Below are 22,470 nucleotides of genomic sequence, written 5' to 3' on the forward strand. Positions count from 1 at the left end.
AACCACAAAAAATGAATGAAATATTTTCGTTTTACCATGAAACCCATCAAAATTAATTAATGTCAATTTATTTTTATGAATCTGATATATTATTAAATATGACACGAATTGTATGGGAGAATGATGTACCTTGGATTACAATTTACAATTTTACATTTACGTTTTTCAGGATATTTTGAGATTTTCAATATTAAACTTGATGTTCAAGGTCATAATGTGCCATAGCTCACACCCTAATGTACCTTTGATTACCCTCATAGAAAGTAGAATGTATTTATTAAGTATTTATGTATTTGTTGGAAACCCTACAAGTTTGTCTTTTATTTATTCTTTTCTCTGAGCTTCTATTAACAGCTTCAATTGTTTTTGGTCGATTAAGGATTAAAAAAGGGGAAAATAATTGTAAAATTGTAAAATGGATTACCAACCTGTATAATGATTGACTAGTGGTATGGAACGTTGCTTTCAACCAAAATATATGACGATGCATCTATTCAAACTTTGCCTCCTCAATATTTAAAACTGAAATAAGGCATAAATAACCGAAAGTATAAAAGGCTTTCAAATATACAAACAGCAATATCAAAAGTTTTGTTTTTATTTTACTTGAAAAGAAAAATCTTGGAAAATTCTTCCCTTGGTTGTTTGTTCATTAGTAAAGTAACTTTTTTTTGGCTATCTCATCTTTCAAGAAACTGATGGGTAAATTTTCACCCAGATACAACATTTTACCCTATAATAAGATACGCTTATTATTAATTATTATGTGCCAAAATTTTTTTACAATCAATTTTATAATGCCTTTTTTTTCTGGTTTGATTATTATTATTATTATCTGTTTTTTTTTTTTTTGTAAATTGTTATCCACTCCTGCTGAGCAATTATAATTGTGGGTGGTCATTATGTTACTCAATGAAATAAACTTGTTTTTTAATAATATTGATATTTTGTATCAGTATTTGTGTGTATAACTAAATTATAGTTCATTTCAGATTATATTTCATTTATTTAATTATTTGATTATTCATAGATTGTAAAAGATAAGGGGGGCATCGTTAAAAAACGTGGTTTGTTCACGAGAGGGGGGGGTATTAAAGCCAGGATACGTAATTTTCATCATTTTTTTTTTCAGACATGATGAAAATAATTTGCACTTTAAGTTGCGGTAATACAGGGTGAATCATTTTAACCTATTATGGCTTATTAACGATTTTGTATTTAACCAATCAAAATATAACTGAAATAAAAGTTTCACAGTTTAAGAGAGGGCATCATGCTCTGACATCAGATTTGACCTAGTTCATCGGGTTGTTTTAATAGTCAAGTTCCTAATAGGTAAGAGATAAAATAACATTTTAAATTTGAAAGTTTATCCTCAAACATTTTTTCGAAAATCGTTAACTTTCGGAGGAAACCCGACTTAAAAATACGTCATTATTGTAGTTGATCGAAAGAGAACACGTTGGATACAGAAAAATGCTTTAGTTAAAAGTTGTCAAGGTCAATAGAGAACATTTACCTGTGTTAATGACTTTGCTCTGCAATTATATTAACTTTCTTTCGTTTAAATGCAATAACGACATAACTTTAATTCACTTTTTCCACCGAAACCTAACGATTTTCGTAATAAATTTCGATTTTTACCCCAATTTCCTAGATCAGTTTTTTGTATTTTTAAAATACGTATTTTCGACTACCAAGTAGTCATCATCAGTAAGAATTAGCTAGTGATTACTCTTATTATGAATGTTACTCTTTGCTAATTTGGTGGCGGGCTGCACGGTGGCAGACTGATGATGAATACTTGGTAGTCGAAAATACGTCTTTTAAAAATACAAAAAACTGATCTAGGAAATTGGGGCAAAATCGAAATTTATTTCGATATATCCTAGAGTTCTCATTTATTATCTTCGATAATATTTAGATTTTCGTAATGTCAATCTCTTAATGAGGATCAACTTTCTATTTTTAGGGTTATTCTAACTCTCTTTTAAGGTGACTATTAAAGCAACCCGGAGAACTAGGTCCAATCTGACGTTCGATTGGTTGATTAAAAAACGAATTATTAGTTAAAATATGTTAAAATGGAACACCCTGTTTTAATGAACGCCATATTCTTACAAAGAAGCACTTCAGTGGAACCCCCAAGGAAAAAGAAGGGTGGGCCGACCTCGTCATATCTGGCGAAGAACCCTGGAGCAAGAAATTACTGAAGAAGGCGAATTCTGGAGAGAAGTCAAGTCCATGGCACAGAATCGAGTTCGTTGGCGAGCATTTGTTGAGGCCCTACGTCCCCCTCGGGATCACAGGACATAAATATATAAATATATATATTCTTACAATGGCGTAATGCTAGTGCTTCAGAAAAACAAAATATCATCTTGACTTGATTATAAGAAAAACTACGTTCCACCCGTAGGGTGGGGCATGGCAAAGAATACGGTATGGAGAGAGGGAGGGGCTTCAAAGAGGGGCTCAAGTAATAAGCTTGGTTAGTTAATAGTTAAACCACCTTTGAATTTTTTCGTTTTTTTGGGTCAAAATTACTTTATATTTCGTTTTTCGAAATCGAGAAAATTTTAATATAAATTATCACAAGATTCTGGCAATTCGAGCAGTTCTAAAAGTTTTTATAAAAACTCTGCTGCTTTTTACCAATTAACTTATGCATTCAGTCCAATAAAAAAATTATAAATAATATGAAATCATCTTTTCCTTTTTCAGACATTTCTCTTAAAAATATAATTTACGATTAACATAAAAATATAAAATGATATCAACTATAAATTAATAAGTTAATTTGACCATACATAATAACACAAGTCATAACAAAAATATAAACGAATAGTCAGTTCATTTCAGTTAGTTAGTTAAAAAATATTAATTGGCCAATTTAATTAATTTGAAAATTTATGACTTACATTTATATTATTATACATTATATACAAAACACAATATTATCTTTTTATCTAATTTATATTTATAGACGTTATTCATAATTATATCTATAACCATATCATTATTATTAGTTGTATATCTGTTAGATGAAACGTGTTGAAAAATCAACGATACAACTATATTGACACCGTACCTTTTTAACCCCCGAACTAAAAAAAAGATGTTTTATAAGTTTGACCATTATGTGTGTGTATCTGTCTGCCTGCCTGTCTGTGGCATAGTAGTGTCTAAACGGACGAACCGATTTTTTTTTTTTTTGAAAGGTAATATAATGGAGAGTGCTCAAGTTCAATTACCCGAAAAAACTAAAAAATTTGCGATGATCTACAAAATCGGTTCAGTTTGAAAAGGCTTTAAGGAAAAAAGTTATTTAAAAGAGAGTGTTCTTAGATTGTGTATCTATAAGATGAAACATGTTGAAAAATCAACGATACAACTGTATTGACACTGTGTCTTTCATACTTAATTCTTCTCAAAAAGGATTGATTTTTCGTAACATTTAGGTTTATGCAGCCATAAAAATATCCCACTTCTGATTTTCTATTTATTTTACTATTGACCCCCTGTCTTTCATGTTCTATTCTCCTTACAAAGGATTACTTTTTCGAAGCTTCCAAGGTCCTACAGATTCATTAACTTAACTATATCGCGCTGAAAATATATCATACAGCCATAAAAATGTACTATTTTAGATTTCTCTTTTTATACCATGTATATATGAAATATACATAGTATATAAAGTTTAGTCCAAAGTTTGTAACGCTTAAAAATAATGATGCTAGGAAAAAAATTTTGTCATAGGTGTTCATAAAATCACCTAATTAGTCCATTTCCGGCTCTCCGTCCGTCCGTCCGTCTGTCCGTCTGTGGACACGATAACTCAAAAACGAAAAAAGATATCGAGCTGAAATTACTTTACAGCGTACTCAGGACGTAAAAAGTGAGGTCAAGTTCGTAAATGAGCATCATAGGTCAATTGGGTCTTAGGTCCGTAGGACCCATCTTGTAAATCGTTAGAGATAGAACAAAAGTTTAAATGTAAAAAATGTTCTTAAAAAAAAAATAAACAACTTTTGTTTGAAAATTTTTTTTGTAAACATCACTGTTTACCCACGAGGGCGCTTATTAGGTACACATTTTATAGTATGCATTAATATGGGAATATCAGTGTGTGTGTGTAGCTATTTAAAAGTGGATATCTTTTTTTATTAACGTGACGTCAAAAAACAAACGTTTGCTTCATCAACACTGTCTATACATGGTATTTCAACAATTAACTCAGTCAATTGTTTGTTTTCACTTGTTATTTATTTAGTTGATATTTTCGCATTTTTAATCACATTCAATCTAAATCACTATTTGGGTATTTTTGGGAATAAACGTAAAATTTCGGGCAGATAAAGTTTAATAACCGCTGCTATAATTTAGATCAAACGCTATACGATCACCTGTATGACTGTGCAAAATTTCAAATCGATATTCCTATAAATAACGAAAATATGAGGAAATATGAACTCGCCCTTGAAACACACCTAAGAACACTTTTCATTATATTACCTTTTTATTCAAAGCTTTTTTCAAATTGAGCCGATTATGAAGATCATCGCCATGTTTTAAATTTTTTCGGGTACGATACTCTAAACTCGCACTTGAAACGTAGTTAAGAACACTTTCCATTAAATTACCTATTAAACGAAATCAAAATCGGTTCATTCGTTTAGGTGCTACGATGCCATGGACAGACAGGCACACACACATAGTGGTCAAACTTATTTAACAGCCTCTTTTTTAAGCCCGAGGATTAAAAATACTGAAAAACATTATGTTAAGATCAGAAATACTGAAAATTATTATACAAACTGTCTAAATTGCTATTTTTGTTTAGAGAAAAGACATCGGATAGTAGCTGTTTAGAAAAAATCATAATAAAAATGATATTTGTATGTTAAACATCTACTACTACTTACCCATATTTTTCTCTCATATTTAATATCAATAATTTCTAATAATTATTATAATTAAAATTTAAAAAAATTAATTAATAAAAGATAATAATTAGATAAATATATTTTTAAACACTTATAAATGACGTTTTACAAGATATATATGAACTCACGAAATTATAGGTTTACGCTATTCATATTAAAAGTCTTTGGTTTTATACAGGATGTAACCATTAAAGCTTAAACGGTGGTCCTAAAGTTAAAATAAATAATTTTTAGAAGAGAAAACTTTTTTTAGCCGCGTTGAACGATTTTATTATAATAGTTTTCTAATAAAGGCTAAAAATTCTAGTTTAGTGATCTCCATGGCTTGGATACCATGATTTGGTGTGACATGCATACCACGATGCCTAGCCTGGATGGTTCCTGTAAATTAATATCAACCCATAACAGGAAAATAAAAACATTACCAACTACGACATTAATTACCATAAACGTAGATGCCGTCCTTATGACTGCCTATTTTTTTTATATACCAAAAGCATGAATATATCGATCTCATTTAGAACAAAAAACCTCCCAAATTTTTTACACTAATGGTTGTTAATCAATTTAAAGTGCAAAATTTGGATAAAAATAAGTTATGTATCACAAGTAAGACTTTTGATTTCAATTTTTGAGATGAAAACCATAAACTTACAATATCGGAAAGTTTCTTTACAACTGTTACAAAGATTATATTACATAGTTTTAGTTCAATGTAATGAAATGAAAAGAGAAAATGTATTGTTTTTATTATAATAATTTGTATTATATCTATTTGTATTATAAAAGAATGATTGATTTACAGGCTAATTATCATTAATTAAATTTCAATTTTTATTGAAAATATTTATAAATAAGCATACATATGTCTAACATGCATCTTAACATCTATGAAGTTAACACCTGAATGAAATTGACAAATAGAAAGCTCATATTAGAAATAATAACTGACAATAAAAAAGTAAAAATATTCAATCCAAGACAGGCTCAGTTTCGACCAAATTGAAGACCAAATTAAAGTACACTTACATCATTTAGAAGGAACTACTTAATCATCAGAATTGTTCAAAGGTAATAAAAAGCCTTTTTAATATGGGAAATATTCTCACCGTGTAGGAAGTACCACAAGGTGAAGGTGTTGGAAGCAAACTTGAAGAAACTTTCTCGCTCATACTCATACACAGGGCAAATATAAATATCAAATGAGAAGGCTTTCAACTTCGTTGCGATTACAAAGAGTGCAAACGGCAGCCAAATCAATTATATAATTTATTTAGCTGATCACGATACGTAAAATGTGGTTGTTACAGGTACGAAGTTGTGCAAAAACTCAAATGAATGACAGGGGACAATGAAAAGCCAAATATCTCTCGAATCCATTCTTGACAATTAGGTCTTTGTACATCAAGTTGTGACATGAAAAAGCAATTCTTTCACGGCTTTGTAGGGCATAGAAAGTTTGAAAATTGTCAAGGATTTTTCTTATGCTGGCTTGCGAAATTACATCCTTATATAAGACTAGCTGTGAACTACCCGCTTTGCTGGGCAACATCCCCACTTGCACCCCTCCCTCCACATTTCCTTGCGTGGGATAACAGTTTTGTAATGTACACGTCATGCTCTTTTATTTGATACCCCACTTAGGTATATTTGTAAATATTCGATAATTCCTTCCCACTTTCTCGCTCCACCTTTCTACCCTCCGAAGGTTAAAAGTAGATAAAAACAATAGATCTTTGAAGCTGGTTGTATATCGTGTCAATATTTGAGCTTAATCGATGCACAACTTTTTTAGTTTTTGAAGCATATCCCTTTCAACCCCTATTTCAACCCCTTACTCTACTATAATATGGATGTATTATACATAAAAATCTTCCTCTTGAATCACTCTATCTATTAAAAAAAACTGCATCAAAATCCGTTGCGTAGTTTCAAAGATTTAAGCGTACATAGGGACATAGGGACAGAAAAAGCGACTTTGTTTTAAATATGTAGTGATGTCTCTAAAGCCAACTACGTCAAGTATGCTTTTGAGCTGTAATACCCAATTGAGCGTTGGTTGGCTAGAGTCAGAAGTATTGGCCAGGTTAAGAAACCGCCTATAACAGAGTTTTGGATATCTTTCATTACCTATGAGCGAATCTTAAACTAACTAACTAACCTATACATGGCTCATTAGATTTGGTTGATTTTTGAGTAGGGATTGCACAATCAAGATTGAATTTTTTGGACTTATCTTAGGTTTGAGATAAAAAATCTCGGAAAATTCATATTTGAGAAAGAGTTAACTTTACGCAGCTCTATCAGATCTATTAGTATCTTGTTCAATAAAATGTATGTATCTAGTTTGTGGTATACATAATATTTTTTTATTAGTTTTCTTTTTAAAAACATTTATGCTGGTAGTTATTTTTTTATCATTATTCAACATAAATTATTATAAAAAAAATCATGTTTTTAAATACTTAAATACTTTCTATACGTCTAATTAAAATCTACACTAGTTGCTACACCATACAAAATATTCGAATTAAATTTATTAAAATCCTTATCAATTGTACATCCCTATCTGTTTTATTATTAGAAAAAAATTCTTTAAGAAAGTTCGACAAAAATTTCTTACCAGAACTTCTTTAGAGACGAGCTTTTATAATTATTATTAAAAAGTAGATAAAAATTTATGTCATACCTGATTATTTGTAAAAGCTTGAGGCGCTGTGATTAATATTTTTAATTAAGCTCCTTCATCTTTTACAAATAGTCAAGTATAAGTGACTCGTATAAAAAACTATTTTTTATTTTTTAGTACAATAAAAGCTTGTCCCTTAAAAAGTATTTTTTATTAAATTTTTTGGAACTATGTTCCTAATCGCACGTTATTGTTCTGATTTGGTTGCTGGTTGGGAGATAAAAACAAAAAAAAGGTACCAAAATCGGACTATTTTCAACTAGGTTAACTAAAAAATTGAAACTTTTTCAATCGATTCAGCTTGCCATGAATTTAGAGAAAATGCAAAAATATTACTATAATTTGTCAATTTGTATTTTTTGTCAAAATTTTATTTTTTATCACTTATAAAAATGGAGTTTAGAAAGTTAAGGCTCTAAAGATAACAAAGATAATTTAAAGTAAGTACAATGAAATTTTTATGTTATGTCATAATAAATATCCTAATAAAACCAATTGTAATGTACGATATTATGTCTTGACAGTATGTCTTTTTTAAACTAATATTAGAATATTAATTCACACAGTAAAAGTAGCTATAAAATTTAATTCCTTAAAGAATCAAACAATTATTTGAGTTCTAAAACTAAATTCCTGAAATTTTCAGAAAAATATCTTGTAAATAAAAAAAAAGCGCTTCATTTATAATGTACCAAAGTAAAAAAAGAATATAGTTCCTACCGGGTGCCCCGGCACCTCTCATTCTTTTTATTTTATTCAATTATCTTTTTATTTGAATATAATACTTAAAAGATTCACTGCAATTTTGAATTTGTGATTAAAATTACTCCAACCTTTTGAGATGTTAAATTTTACACCGGCCTTCGACTTAACATATTGAATGGTTATTGACAAGTCTAATGTGATGAATATTGACGGACATTATTTTGAATTTCGTATGATTTTAAGTAAATCTTCTTCAAAATTCTTCTTCACAACTTTTACGATGCCAAACTTCATAAATAATACTTTATGCAATTAATATGTTTAACTTGCATTTAAAAAATATTTGTTTGTATGCACTTCGAATAACGAAATAAGGTATAGTAAACGAAACATTAATAATTTAACAGACTGGATGTCCCACAAAATATTAATCATAAAATCTCAAATTATGTTATCCGTTGTGTGCGTAGTCATGGTAGGGACAATAAAATCGACGCCAGCGTTTCCAGTGAAAAATTTTGGCGTTAAAGGGGGCTGTTATTACTAATTTGCAGTTCTTTACATGTTAATGTTATAGAAATGTCAAATTAAAATTATTGTAAAACACGAATTAATTAAACTTAATGCATTAAAAATTGTGAAAATAACAAATCAAATTGCACAAATATTATTTTTCAAATGTAAATTATCATAATTATTTATTTAAATTTGTGAGACAAGAATATTAAATTTTCAATGTAAGTCTTAAATGCAATCCATACAATTATATATGCATCCATACAATTCTATAATTAAAGTAGTGTATCGTTACCATGGAAACGAAACTCACGCACGGAGCGAATACACGTATAAAAAGTTTGTTAATCAATCTATCACTTCCAGAAATTCGTTTCATCACGAAATTTGTTTATAAACATTTGTAGTAAAATTTTCTTGGCGAGATAATGCTGCTTATCCCTAATTATACAATTTCTGTTCCAGTTTTTGCTGATGAATTTTGTTATAACTTCATGAATGTAGGCGTAGGTTAAGTTAGATAATATTGGCTGTCCACGAGGAACACACTTAGGCTTTAGAGCCCATTGTGATACCATAAATGTGTTTTACCACCTTTCCGATGATAATTTCATTTATCAACTCCTCAATTTTAGAGGCAGAGGGCACCTTTTCATGCATATACCATTCACTACACCAGCTCATCACAACTATTAATTAAATTAATTTTGTTGCGACGGCGGGAATCGAAACCGCTAAACTAAGCATGCCCCGCGGACGGAATTGGTTACGCCTTAACCAACTGAGTTAATGTAGATGTAAATTTTTCGATATCTGCTTTGGTTTTCGAAATATCTAAAAGCTTAATAATTACACTTAATTTCAACTTTTGATATTTTGAAAATTACTCCAGATATTAATTTTCTAACCTACCCTAAAACGTTCTTTGGATCATTCTTGAACGACAAAATATTTGAACGGTGAGTTTTCGAGTTACGTGAAATTAAAGCTACACATACATTACAATTATATAGCCTGTAGCTCGAAAATTACTCGTTAAAAATTTTGGTGGGTGTGAGAGCTTTTGATCAGAATGTTAAAAAGAACATTTTAGGATCGTTTAGAAAAAGTTTCACAGAAAGCCATTTTTCCTATCTAATAATTCGGCGGGGGCCTACTATTTGCCTCAAAATAGTAGTTAATTCAAAATTTTGCGACACCCTGTCTATAAATAAGGTAGTAACCTAAACTAAACGTAAAAAGTATAAATAATTTATTAAACTATTATTATATAGTTTTATGATCCTATTGTTGTTACATTGTTAGTTTTATATGCTTCTTAGATGCCTATTAGTAGTATCTCCATACTGTATAGGCACGTTTCATCACATGTAAAACGCATTACCATAATTCATTTTTATATCATTTTAATAAAACGCAACGAATCACAAAATATATTATTTGTTTTTACTAGGAATTATTACAGTAAAGTGTGTAAAAATATATAATATATGATGTCATTCTATTGAAATGACGTCATTTGTACAGGATGTTTGATTGTTCGATGCCTTATTTGAAGAAGATTAAACTGCAGTAGCTAATTTGCAGTAGATTTTTTAAAAGCTCTTATTTAACTTAACTTGTAATTTGTATGTTTATGTTCGGGAATTTTTAAGTTTAATTTGACCCATTTCCGGTTTCCGACTTACCTCAAATTTTGCATGTATATGTAAATCGGATGATGATGCATTTGATCAGATGATGGCAAATAAAATTTGTTTGAAAAAACTGATTTAATCTGTGACTGTCCCTATTAACCTGGAAAATGAGTAAAACGGTGGCTATGGATTCTGAACTAGTGCACTATACTTAATAATCGAATATTCTGTAGAAGATGAGTCATTAAGAAAAAATACATTTTAAATATTTGGCCTCATAAAATAAAAACTTAAAAAAATGTAAATAATAATAATAAAAATTAATTGATAACTTTTTTTAAATTCTGTGACGTTATTAATAGTTTCTTAAGGTTGATCTGACATTAAAGAAATATATATGTAGATGAAAATCTGAATCTTAATAAGTTTACTATAACTTTATTTGGATAAAATCATTTTATGGATTTTCAATTACTCATCAATTTTAATTATTGAGAATGGCAAATGTTGAACGGACGATACATTTTCAAAAATATTGCTCCACCTTTCACAAAATGAAATCTCGTACATTACGTTAAAGAAAGTAGTCTGACGAAGACCTTTTCATAATTAAGGATGTACGAGGGTCAGGGCAATTTTGGATAAATGGCTTGATTTCTTGTATATGAAATTGGACTAAGTCTAAATCAATTATGAACATTTTACAGGGGGGAGGGGTGAGGTTACGTGATTATGTTTAGAAAATTCTGTTAAAAATTTTTTTAGAGTGTACTTATTTAAAGTGTATTGTCAAATCAACCTTAATTTAATTCATAATAATTTATTTTTTTATAAAAATATATTATTTTAGTTCTTTTTATTGTATTCGTAATTTATGAATGAAATAAAATTTGTTATCAATAATTATTTAAAATAAAAAAATGTGTACATTCCAAAGAAAAGAAAGGTTAAATAAACAAATTTTTTTTTAAATGTATGTAATCATATTAAAAATATAGAGTTAGTTCACTTTATTTTGGACCTTACAAACAAAGAGAATTAATAATAATACATATACAAATATGTATTATTATTGATAATCTTTGTCTGTGAGGTCCAACATAAAATAAACCAACTCTAACTATGTTATTTTAATTATTAATGATAAAGAGTATATTTTAATAAATTTGGGCTATAAAAGAGTGGTGATAAATGAGGGTGTGACAGAGATAGATTAGGGTGTGTTAGTGTTAGGGAGCATCATTTTTCTGCTTCTTTCTAGAATAAAGCTAAAAATTATTGACCAAAATTAGATGACTCTTGGAAGTGAATATGGTATAGATAACATATAAAAAATATCGTTCCTTTATTTGAAAGCGTTTACCACTTGGAATCTTTCTTGTATCTATGATGCAGAGACGGTTTAAATGTCGAGAGCGTTCTATGAAAGCACCTTATCGTCGCTCCTTTAGCGGCTATATATTATAAATTGTAACTTCACATAACGTTTGCATTATGGATAATTCGCTCTATGGCAATTTAACCGTTTTCGATTATTTACACGCCAAAAATGATCCCAGTGGTTAAAATACGATCCTGTTAACGGTTTTCAATATATCACACTCATGTCGCTGGTATTCTAAATCCGTGAAATTGTAGATCTAATATCTTAAAATCCTGACGGATAAATGTCTGTTTTCGTTATTTTTGAGTCAAAATAACGAAATAAGGCTTTAATCGAGACTGAAATGACAAAATAAGACAAACTTATTTGTCACCATTACCTCCTGACATGTTATCCTTTAAAAAAAGTCCTGATTAGTAATATTATTGTACTTTTTTAAAGAAGGAATAATTGGTTATTCCTGGTTCTTGTTTGTTCAAGTATTTAACGGACTTTAACATTATAAGAGGCAATTTTAGCAAATTCATATTCACTTAATAAACGTTATTGTATGAATTATTATAATCATTTTTAATAATTACTTTTATAATTTAAAGTAACGTAATTTAAATGGAATGTTTATGAATTTGTATAAGCAAGATAAAAACTTTATAAAAACAAACATTTAACTAATTACTAAGAGTTTTTTTACATAATTATATGTAAATCACATAAGAATGACTTGGAAGAAAAATATAGTGTACTTTTTGAGTCTCCACGCGTAAACTATACAGATTTAACTTAAATCTATAAAGATTGGTTTATGAAAATATTTTCTCACATTTTATGATAGCAAATTCCAATTAGAACATTCCCAAAAAGTTTTGATCCACAACAATTATTGGTGTGTTGGCGGGACTAAATATTTAATGATAGATCATAACCATATAATTTGATAATTTTAGTTAATATAATTAATTAGTTTTTTATTAATTGTGTAATTAATTATTTGTCTAGTAGCTAAAAATTTGAAAGGTTAATTATTGTATAAAAACGAAAAAAAAAAACTTGTTTAAACAAGGGTCAAATGCAAGGCGTACATATATAGATAGATTTAGGGTTCCGTTGAATGAATGTACTCGGAAGTAAAAACCACGTAATTTTATTGTGTTCAGATTGTAAAAAACAAATAAGTATTTTTCATAAAAAAACTTGCGGGATAAAGCATGCATGGGCAAACGTGGCTTAGAGAAGCCACTCAGACTTCTGTAACTAACATACGAGTAGGACAGTGATACCCTAACCAATGTCAATTTTGATTAATTTAATTATACTTATAATCTGTTGAATTAAACAATGAGTATCAAAGATATCAAAGATTTTAAGACTTTTATAATCATTTCGTCATTCGGCAACGGAACCCTAAAAATCAACAGTACACTTAATTTAATTAAAGTTTAATAAATGATTTTTTTTTATTCTTATTATTAATATTATTATATCTTATTAACGTTTCAATTTCATCAAATTCCTAAGAAAAGTCATTTTAGAAGTGAACTATATTAAATCTATAGGAAGTTATTAAAAATAAAATTTATGATTTTCACATGTTCTAATAAAAATAATTTTTCCCATATGATATGTTATTTACTTCCTTGTTCAAAACACAGAGATAAATTATATTTATTCCAAAAAAATATTTTCTTCGTGACGTCTATGCGTATCTCTCCTAACTCAAAAAATCATCATGCGTAGAATGTTGGAATTTTCCATTTAAAACTGTTGGACACCATTTTTTGTACGTAGCGAATTCCAAAATTTGAATATTCATATTTCAATAGAAATTATCATAGCTTGAAATCGTACCAGGGAGTCATGTGTAGTGTCCGAATGAAATTTTTCAAAATAAATTATTATTAAACGGAATTACAACTTTATGAAGTGTTAAAAATATAATGTAAAAAATAAATAATAAAGACAAGTATTAGGTGTGTAACGAGTCATTCGGTATTCCAATAAAATCTTGAGTTTCCTTTAGGTGACTACAAAAACTTTCTGAATAAACGAAAATGTATATGTTATTACTTACAAATCATCTGAAATCGAGATTGTATATTTCCCTTTCAAATGGCAAGAATTTTGTACCTACGAAGAATTTTTTAAGGTGATTGATTAAACCTACAGTATTGTAAAAAAATTTTGGTTGATTGCACGGTACACACATATAAACCAAATACATGCTTTGTAGTCAAGTAATGAGTTATTTTTGGCTTTACAATACCACGCAACTAAAAAAAATAAATAAAAGATTGTGTGCAAGTGATGCTTATAAATTTGATAATATAGATATTGCTCTTCAATCATCAATACTCTTAACTATAGTCATCTATGTTCATCAAATGATGGATCTTCGATGAACTCATAATTAAATTATAATTTTCTTTTTATATCATCGACAACCTTATATTTCTATGGTATTATTATAAACTACAATATTGTCTAAATATTTTAGATAGTTTTTGATCAGACTCTCTAGATTTTTTGATGTAGAAATATCCAATTAAAAACAAAGGATAATCTATATGATTCATCATTTTTTCAGCCAACTTCGATAAAGTAAAAATAAAAAGATCGACGATCTAAGAATTTTCTGTGATTTTTGGAAAGTTTGTTAATCAAAAAATGTATTTATTAAGGATTCAAATGGATCACCCTGTATAGATTTTAAAAATATACATATTTTAAAAAAATGTGTGAATTTTATTGAATTTAATGTCTTTTTGTGTTTGTGTGTGTGTGTGTTAAAATAAATACCTCTTGATATCAGCACTTTGTGTTTACACATAAAACAATTTATTAATTACCAAGTCAACAATAAGTTTTATTATATTTTATTATTAAAATTTTAAAATTCCTTTATTCTATTATTATTATTATTAGTTTTTTTTTTGGTAATAATGGGTCGGATGTTTATTAAATAAATTAGCACCTTACACACAAATTTTTTTTTATAGTTTCATTCAAAATTTATAATCATAAAATAAATATCCAAAAATCTAATGAATATATTTTATATTTTTTCCTCTATATATAAGTAGTATTATGGAGGTTATATGTTCCATCTGAAAATTGAGTATGTACCCCGATGGTGGCACCAAGTGGGGTGAGACAAAGAGGTGACAGTCACGCCTGCCCAAAATCATTTATTACCCGATTTACAAATTCCGCTCCAAAGATCGAATTCGTAAGTCTGCGGGAATCATTTTTCGCCTTCACAATTCTCTCGAATATGATTTTTTTAATTTTCAATTATAAGTGTATTCTGCCCATCATTCTGATCTTCCGCCCCTGGTCTATTGATTGCCGACGCCCTTGATAGCTACATTTAGCCATTGACTTGTATTTGTAATTTTGTCACCAATTAGATAAAAAATAAATTCAAAAACCCGACTGCGATTAATAAAACTGAAAATAATTCCTGTAGTTTACATAGCGACCTGAAACCTTCCTTAGCAGTCGGGTAAAAAGGCCCAGATTTAATCTGGTACTTATAAACATCTTTAGAAAATTACGAAATCTCTTTACGAGAATAGAAAAGTTAGTTTAAATTAATCTGTATATACGGAAACGTATTTTTCATGTCCAAAAATGTCTTCCTTCTCCAAATCTTCCGCAGTTTGTATGCGGGAAACAGAAACATTGTTCGTCCGATCGATATTAAATTTTATCCCCATATAACTTATACATAGAGGTTTTGTGGAAATTTCTGTACATGTTTAAATTTAAAAACTTATATTTACTTAACTAGGTAACAAAAGAATTGAGAATTATGTTTTATAATAGACAGTATTGTTGATTCTAGATTATTGTGCGATAATTGCTAAAAGGTGGGAATAACTACTTAATGATTAACGAACTATAGTTCGGCCAAACTAATGACTAGCCAATAAATCTATTCATTCTTATTCCATAAAATATAAAATTTCAAGAAACCCCCAACCAAAAATGAGGTCTGATCGATTCTTTTTGAGCATCGGGCTTCTAAGAGCGGAATTTTAAAGATAATTTGATCTTAATACTTTTTTTCAAGAAAATTTGCTCACCTTCTAGTTGTTATCAAGTACGGAACCCTAAATTTGAACTTTGAACAGAACTATAAATACTCTTGCTCAAATCAGATCTCCAACAGAACACACAGATACACATACACCCCTCTTATTAGTCGGTGGTTAAAACTAAAAGCTCTTTCGATTTCGCGCTTTGAATATTAAAGTAAAATTAATAAAGATTTTCCTACTTTTCCAAAATGCAAAAAAAGGCCATACGTGCAATTGCAAGAGTAAACAGTTGTGTTTCTTGCAGACCTAAATTTAAAAAATTTAACATTTTAACTTTACACAGTTTATATGTATATGAAAGCCTTAAATTTGTGAAAAATAATATTCATATACTCCATGAGCAGCAACAAAATCACAATTACGAAACAAGACACAAACATATGTTCAAGGAAATAAAAACATCAAAAACCAAAATTAAAAATGGCTCAATAAATATGGTCATAAAACTTTATAATAAAGTTCCGAATAATATTAAAAATCTAAGTGGCTTAAAATTTTTAAAAGAACTAAAATCGTATTTAGTTGATAAACTGTCGATGAATTTTTTTTAAATGTGATCCAAAATTATGTTTTTGACTCAATTTATATAGTTTTGTTGTTGTAAACTATTTTATGAATAAAGACTTATTATTATTATTATTATAACTTCGCTCCGCCAAGGATCGACATACAAGGTTTTATAAAAATTGGAATACAAAACGCATAGCTCATTTTCTCTGAAATTCATCAGAAAACAATGAAATGGGACGCGTGTAGTTTTAAAATTTTTTTTAAATATTATAAAATTATTTTGATGCATAATGTACTGCTTAAATGCCAAGATGCTGTTGTGCATACACGTTCATACTAAAATTAAAATCATTGTGCAACATACCTTTATGCATACTGGTTACGTAAATTAGCGTAAAATTATATAATATTTCTATTAAATTCTTACATTACAACGTGTGCTATTTTGATTAAATCAAAAATTTATTTTAACTATCATCAAATTAAGAAATTTCTCGATGTTTTAAAAACGTTTTCGATGTTTTAAAATAGTTATTCTTGCATCAGCAATTAATTCCACGCCGTCCACTTAACTTAAGTTTTCCTCAAATTTCGAGAAAATATTCGAATATTCTTTGTAGAAATGTGTACATTTCCTCTATTACATCTATTAATAAATTATCAAGAAAATTGATACAAAATCACCCAATATGAAAATGCAGTGGTTGCAATCTAGAAAAACAAAAATAAAATTTAAGAAAAAAATAAGCCATGTTGGGTTTGACCTTAAGGTGCTTAACTTCGATTAAATAAATTATTGTAATCATTGCGAACCTATCACAGGAAATCTTTTTCTAAAATTAGAACTACTTTTAACAAAAACATTTAAGGCTGCTATGGACATATTGACAGAAAATTTAAAATTTGTATTTACTTATTTAGAATATAAAAATACATTTACCATAAAATTTGAAATCGATTGACCGTCTCTAACTCGAGATAAATTTTATTAAAGTTTGGGTAATAAACATAGAGAGTATAAAGAGAGATTGGGTTTTTAACAGTTTTTAACAAATTTTTTAACTCTAGAAAGAAACTAAATTTAAGATATTTTAAAAAAACTAACTGAACATTCATGTATTTGTTCTGAGTTTAAATAGAAAAAAACCCAATTTGTTGACCGTTTCATTCTTGAGATATAATTACTCAAAGTCATTTAATTTTATTGTTGAACAGAGACAATTATATTTGATCTATAAGTAGTTGAACAGAGATATATATATTATTATTAGTGTCCGACCGAAGGTCGATTTTTGGCCGAAGCCGAAGCCGATTAATCGGCTATCGCCACAACCTTCGGCCGAAGCCGAAGCCGAGCCGAAGCCGAAGGTTTAAAAACATGACTCTAAAACTTTAATATTAAAGTTGATCTCTAGAAGTTGATTTAGAGGTTATGATCTTGAAAAGTTGATCTAGAAGTCAATCTAAAGATTCGACTAAAAAAATTACCTTGAAATTTATTTCAAAATAATAACATTTAGAACAATTCGTCCAATTCCGACGTTTGCTAAGAACCTTCGGCCAAAGCTTCGGCTTCGGCCTGAATTCAGGCCGAAGCCGAATGTTTGACCGAAGGTGGCCGAAGCCGAAGCCGAAGCCGAAGCCGAAGCCGAAGCTTCGGTCGGACACTAATTATTATACAGATTTTAATACGATAATATAGAAGTTTGACTAGGAGAATACCTCGTGTTTGTACATTAGAGTTAAAAAGAATACTTTATTTTACTATGTATGTATACTAAGCATGTGTACTATTTTTAAAATATTGTACGGAGACAACAGCTGAAAACATTTAACATTTAAAAAATGAACTGAGAATAAATTCTAGGCAATTTTCTTACCGAAACACAAGTTCTATAATTTAATTTAAAAAATCCTCCAACAGAAAATGCAAACTCATTCTTACAGAGTATATCATAAAATATTTTTGCCTGAAACAAAAAGATTATTTTTTAAGTTTTTGAAAATCTCTTTAAATACCATTCAGTAAACTTTTTTCTAATATTAACTTTTTCCAAACTTGTTGCGGAACGCCAGACTTCCAAGCATACCTTAAAACTATACAAAAGAATGGAACTTACTTACCCTATCTTTTAAATTTTCACTAAACGTCGTTTTATCGATAATAATTTGTTCAAAGATTTTTACTGTCGTGGACATTTCATTTAAAATCATTTCACAAACATAAATAATTATAAATAAATCCATACAACAAAAACAAATTTTCGAAAACATCAATATCCATCTTAAACTAAACATTTCTATTTCCATTAAATTATTTATCGTTAAAATTGTAAATATATTTGATATAAAATACAGTAAAATAATTATTTGATATGATTGATTAATTTTAAATAATAAATTACGCATTTTAAAAATTAATTCACATAAATTATCAAATTGAAATAGATATAATTTTTTATTTTTTATTAAATATTTTAAACGTTTATTTAATATATTTAAACGGAATTTTATACAAAGTATTAATATTAAAAAATTCGAAATATTTATAGAAGCTATTGTTTTTATGGCAATGTATAAAAAATACTTTAAACCTCGGAAAACATCATCATCTTTATAAAATAACATAAATCCAAAATAAAGTAGGATTTTTGTACCGCTTATAAAAAATAACAATATTAATAAATAAACTATTAATTTTTTCGAATTAACGTTTAAATTATATTTAATTAAAATTTGATCATATTCATTTATAAAATTATGTATTTTTATAATTTGAAAACGTTTCACATAAAATGTTAAAATATGTATAATTGCTGATATAAAATCAAAAAAATGTGTAAAAATTGAAAAATAATTAATTATTTTTAAATCATTAGAACTTTTTAGACGAATTGTAAAACAAATGGTTGTTGAAATTGTTATTAATAACGATATTATAATCCAAATCCATAATTTAAAAATATTTAATTGCATTCTATACATTTTGGATTCATTAGTAATTATATCAAATGGAACAAATCCACAAAAAATTTTACATATTATAAATGGAATTCTTATAATTTTAAAATGATTGAAAGTCATTTTCGTAAAATTCGAGGAGAAATGATAATTTGAATTTTACTTTATTGGGAATTAATAGAAATTAAATGTCAATATGGTAATTAGGTAATTGACTAATTGATGATTTTTATAATTAATTGTTTTTTTAATGAAATTGACCGAAAAATATTTTAATTAATTAAAGTGCCAAAATGTTTTAATTAATGAAAGTGCTTTTTTGTTTTAAAAAAATTATTACTATTAATAAAAGCGTTTTTCAAAATTTTTACGTATAACTTGAGCAGACTAGTACAGTTAAGTTTTCTTAAGCTTCGAAATTATGCTTTTCAAAGTTCGTAGAATTTGGAAATGCAAAATATTTCTATTCAGCGTACAACTGCGATGTACAAAATGCGCAATTTTATTTTCCAGTGATAAAAGTTATAAGGTTTAAGTGCTATTCATTTTTAGTCGTGAATTTTATATCTGCTACATTCAATAATCTGAAGAAGGCTAAATCGGAGGTTAATCCCTTTTTGGAAAAATGATACGAATGCAAGTGGTAAAATATTATAATCGCAAATTACAATTCAAACTTGTGTTTCCTAAGGTGTTATTCAAAAGAATCGCTAGATAAGTGTAATTTTTCAATGATTGAGTTTTCCGAAGCTTTTTTCCAAAAGTATAAAAGAACGTTGAATGATATTTAAGATGCTTCGAGTTGTTGTTCAATTAATTAATGGGTTAAATATCTGGTGCTCTAAACCTACTCTCTTTTCATTGCTATAAGTTTTCGAGAGAATCGATTAAAAAGTTCCAAAAAAGAATAGTACGATAGGTAATATATAAATTTTCGGGAGGAACCTTATATAATTTTCAAGGTTTTTTCTCTTGATATTTTGTCTTTCATCAAAAATAATGTGTTGAATGGCCTTAATGTTTAAACTATTTATATTCGCGTAGGTTTTAAACTATTTACATTTTTTATGAGAAATCTTTGTAGTTGATCGAAATATATTATTAAAAATTATATTTTAATAATTATATGCGTAAAATTATGTGATAAACAGTAATTATTGTAGGTTGTTGTCCATGGTTTATTGGTTTCTTTGTAATCAGTAATAAATAATCATTAAATTTTACTACTTGAATTTTTTTTAAAAATAAGATCAGATATCTGATAGATCTTTGTTTCATCAGAGAAAAAAAATTTAAAACTGTAAGACAAGAATCTTGTTTAATCATGTGTATAATATTGCAAAACGATTTCGAGTTCGTTGAAGAACAGAATTGGAAAGTGGATACCATGATATATCCTATTTTAATACAAAAATTTAACAATAAATATAATTTAAGAATATAATTAAACAGTCGAATATTGATACTCTGATGTGTGAAGGCAGGATATTCTATCAATTAACTCTGTTAGTCCTCACAATGTAGACTTTAGTCTAATTTTAGACACTTACTTCCTACACGTAATATGTTTTAACTAAGCCAGGTGTAACTTGATTCATGACTAACCTACTCAATACAAATTTATATAATTATATACTTCTTGTACAGAGGATTCTATATATTTTGAAAAATAGATATGGCTCATTAATCGATCGATTAGTTAATTTGTAAAAACGTGTTGTGTGGTTAATTCTATGTTGATACTTTCACCAGTTCAAAATTTAAAGTAAAATCCTTATATGCCCTCTGAAGGATAAATTTTTCGAAATCAAAAGATTAAAACACATCTTACATCTTAATTTTATCATATCTTGGGGTAAAATTTTAGGTTACCGCCACCAGGGTTCTTAAAAGACTGTATTGGATTCTCCAGTTGAGGGGTACTCTTTCTAGCGTTTTTAATTAGAACCCAACGTCAGTAGGTTTTAGCCACTTACTTCGTATACAATTCAACCCCCCCCCCCCCTAAAAATTTTCAGAACTAATTAAGACTTAGTCCAACTTCATATAGAAAAAATCAAGCCTTTTATCCAATATTACCCTGGCGCTCGTACATCCTTAAGATAAATTATTAATAATTTTCAAGTTTTGTTATTTTGTTTCAATGGCGTTAATAGCTACTTTTTCGGAGATGATGGTTGTTATTTATGACATTATATGGCGCTAAAATCGTAATTGAAAAACTTAATCGGTGTATTATAAAGTGTAACCCCAAATTTATTAAGGTTCGGTAAATTATTTGATCTGTATAATCAAAATATAGCTTCAAAACGATTACAGATATAGGCTATTACTTATTTTTCCTCAACGGCTGGTATAATAATAACAAAATCATGCAATTTGACCAAATTTGTCCGGTTTACTTTCTGCCTTTGTTCGCTACACAATATTATCTCGTCGGTAATAAATTTATTTGATTTTTTATTGATTTTCGCCCATTGACTTTTTTCGAAAAGAATTTCATTCAATAATAAGTTAACTGACTATTTATAGGTGATCTACTCTTGTTTATATTTAAAACAAGTTTTATGTAAATTGTGCGAAGGTTTGGAAAAAATTTATGAATCTAACAAGTTTTTGTTATAAATTTTAAATAAAGTAATGGTGGGTATGACCTGCAAAGTAAATCATCACATCCATGTTTTAAATTTTCCATTTTATCAATTATAACCGGTGTATTTCAAATTTGTTATGTTTTGTAACACTAAAATCAAAAAGATCTTTTTAAATATTAGTAAATATCTCAATATCAATCTTACAAAAAAAAAAAAAAAATGGTCAGAGATTAGAAGATAAATTCCGAAATTGGTACATTTTTTTAAATTTACGAGACCTAAATTTTTCCTAGATGTTTAGGCTACGTATTATTAGGCACATAAACATACCACACCCTTTTTTTCTTAAAATGAAATCTCAAAATGTCACAAACTGTTTGATTTCGATTTTCGAATTTCAATCAATAACTTTCTATAATGATCTAGTTAAT

Source organism: Chrysoperla carnea, chromosome 4 (genome assembly GCF_905475395.1).
Source record: "Chrysoperla carnea chromosome 4, inChrCarn1.1, whole genome shotgun sequence".
Taxonomy (NCBI): domain Eukaryota; kingdom Metazoa; phylum Arthropoda; class Insecta; order Neuroptera; family Chrysopidae; genus Chrysoperla; species Chrysoperla carnea.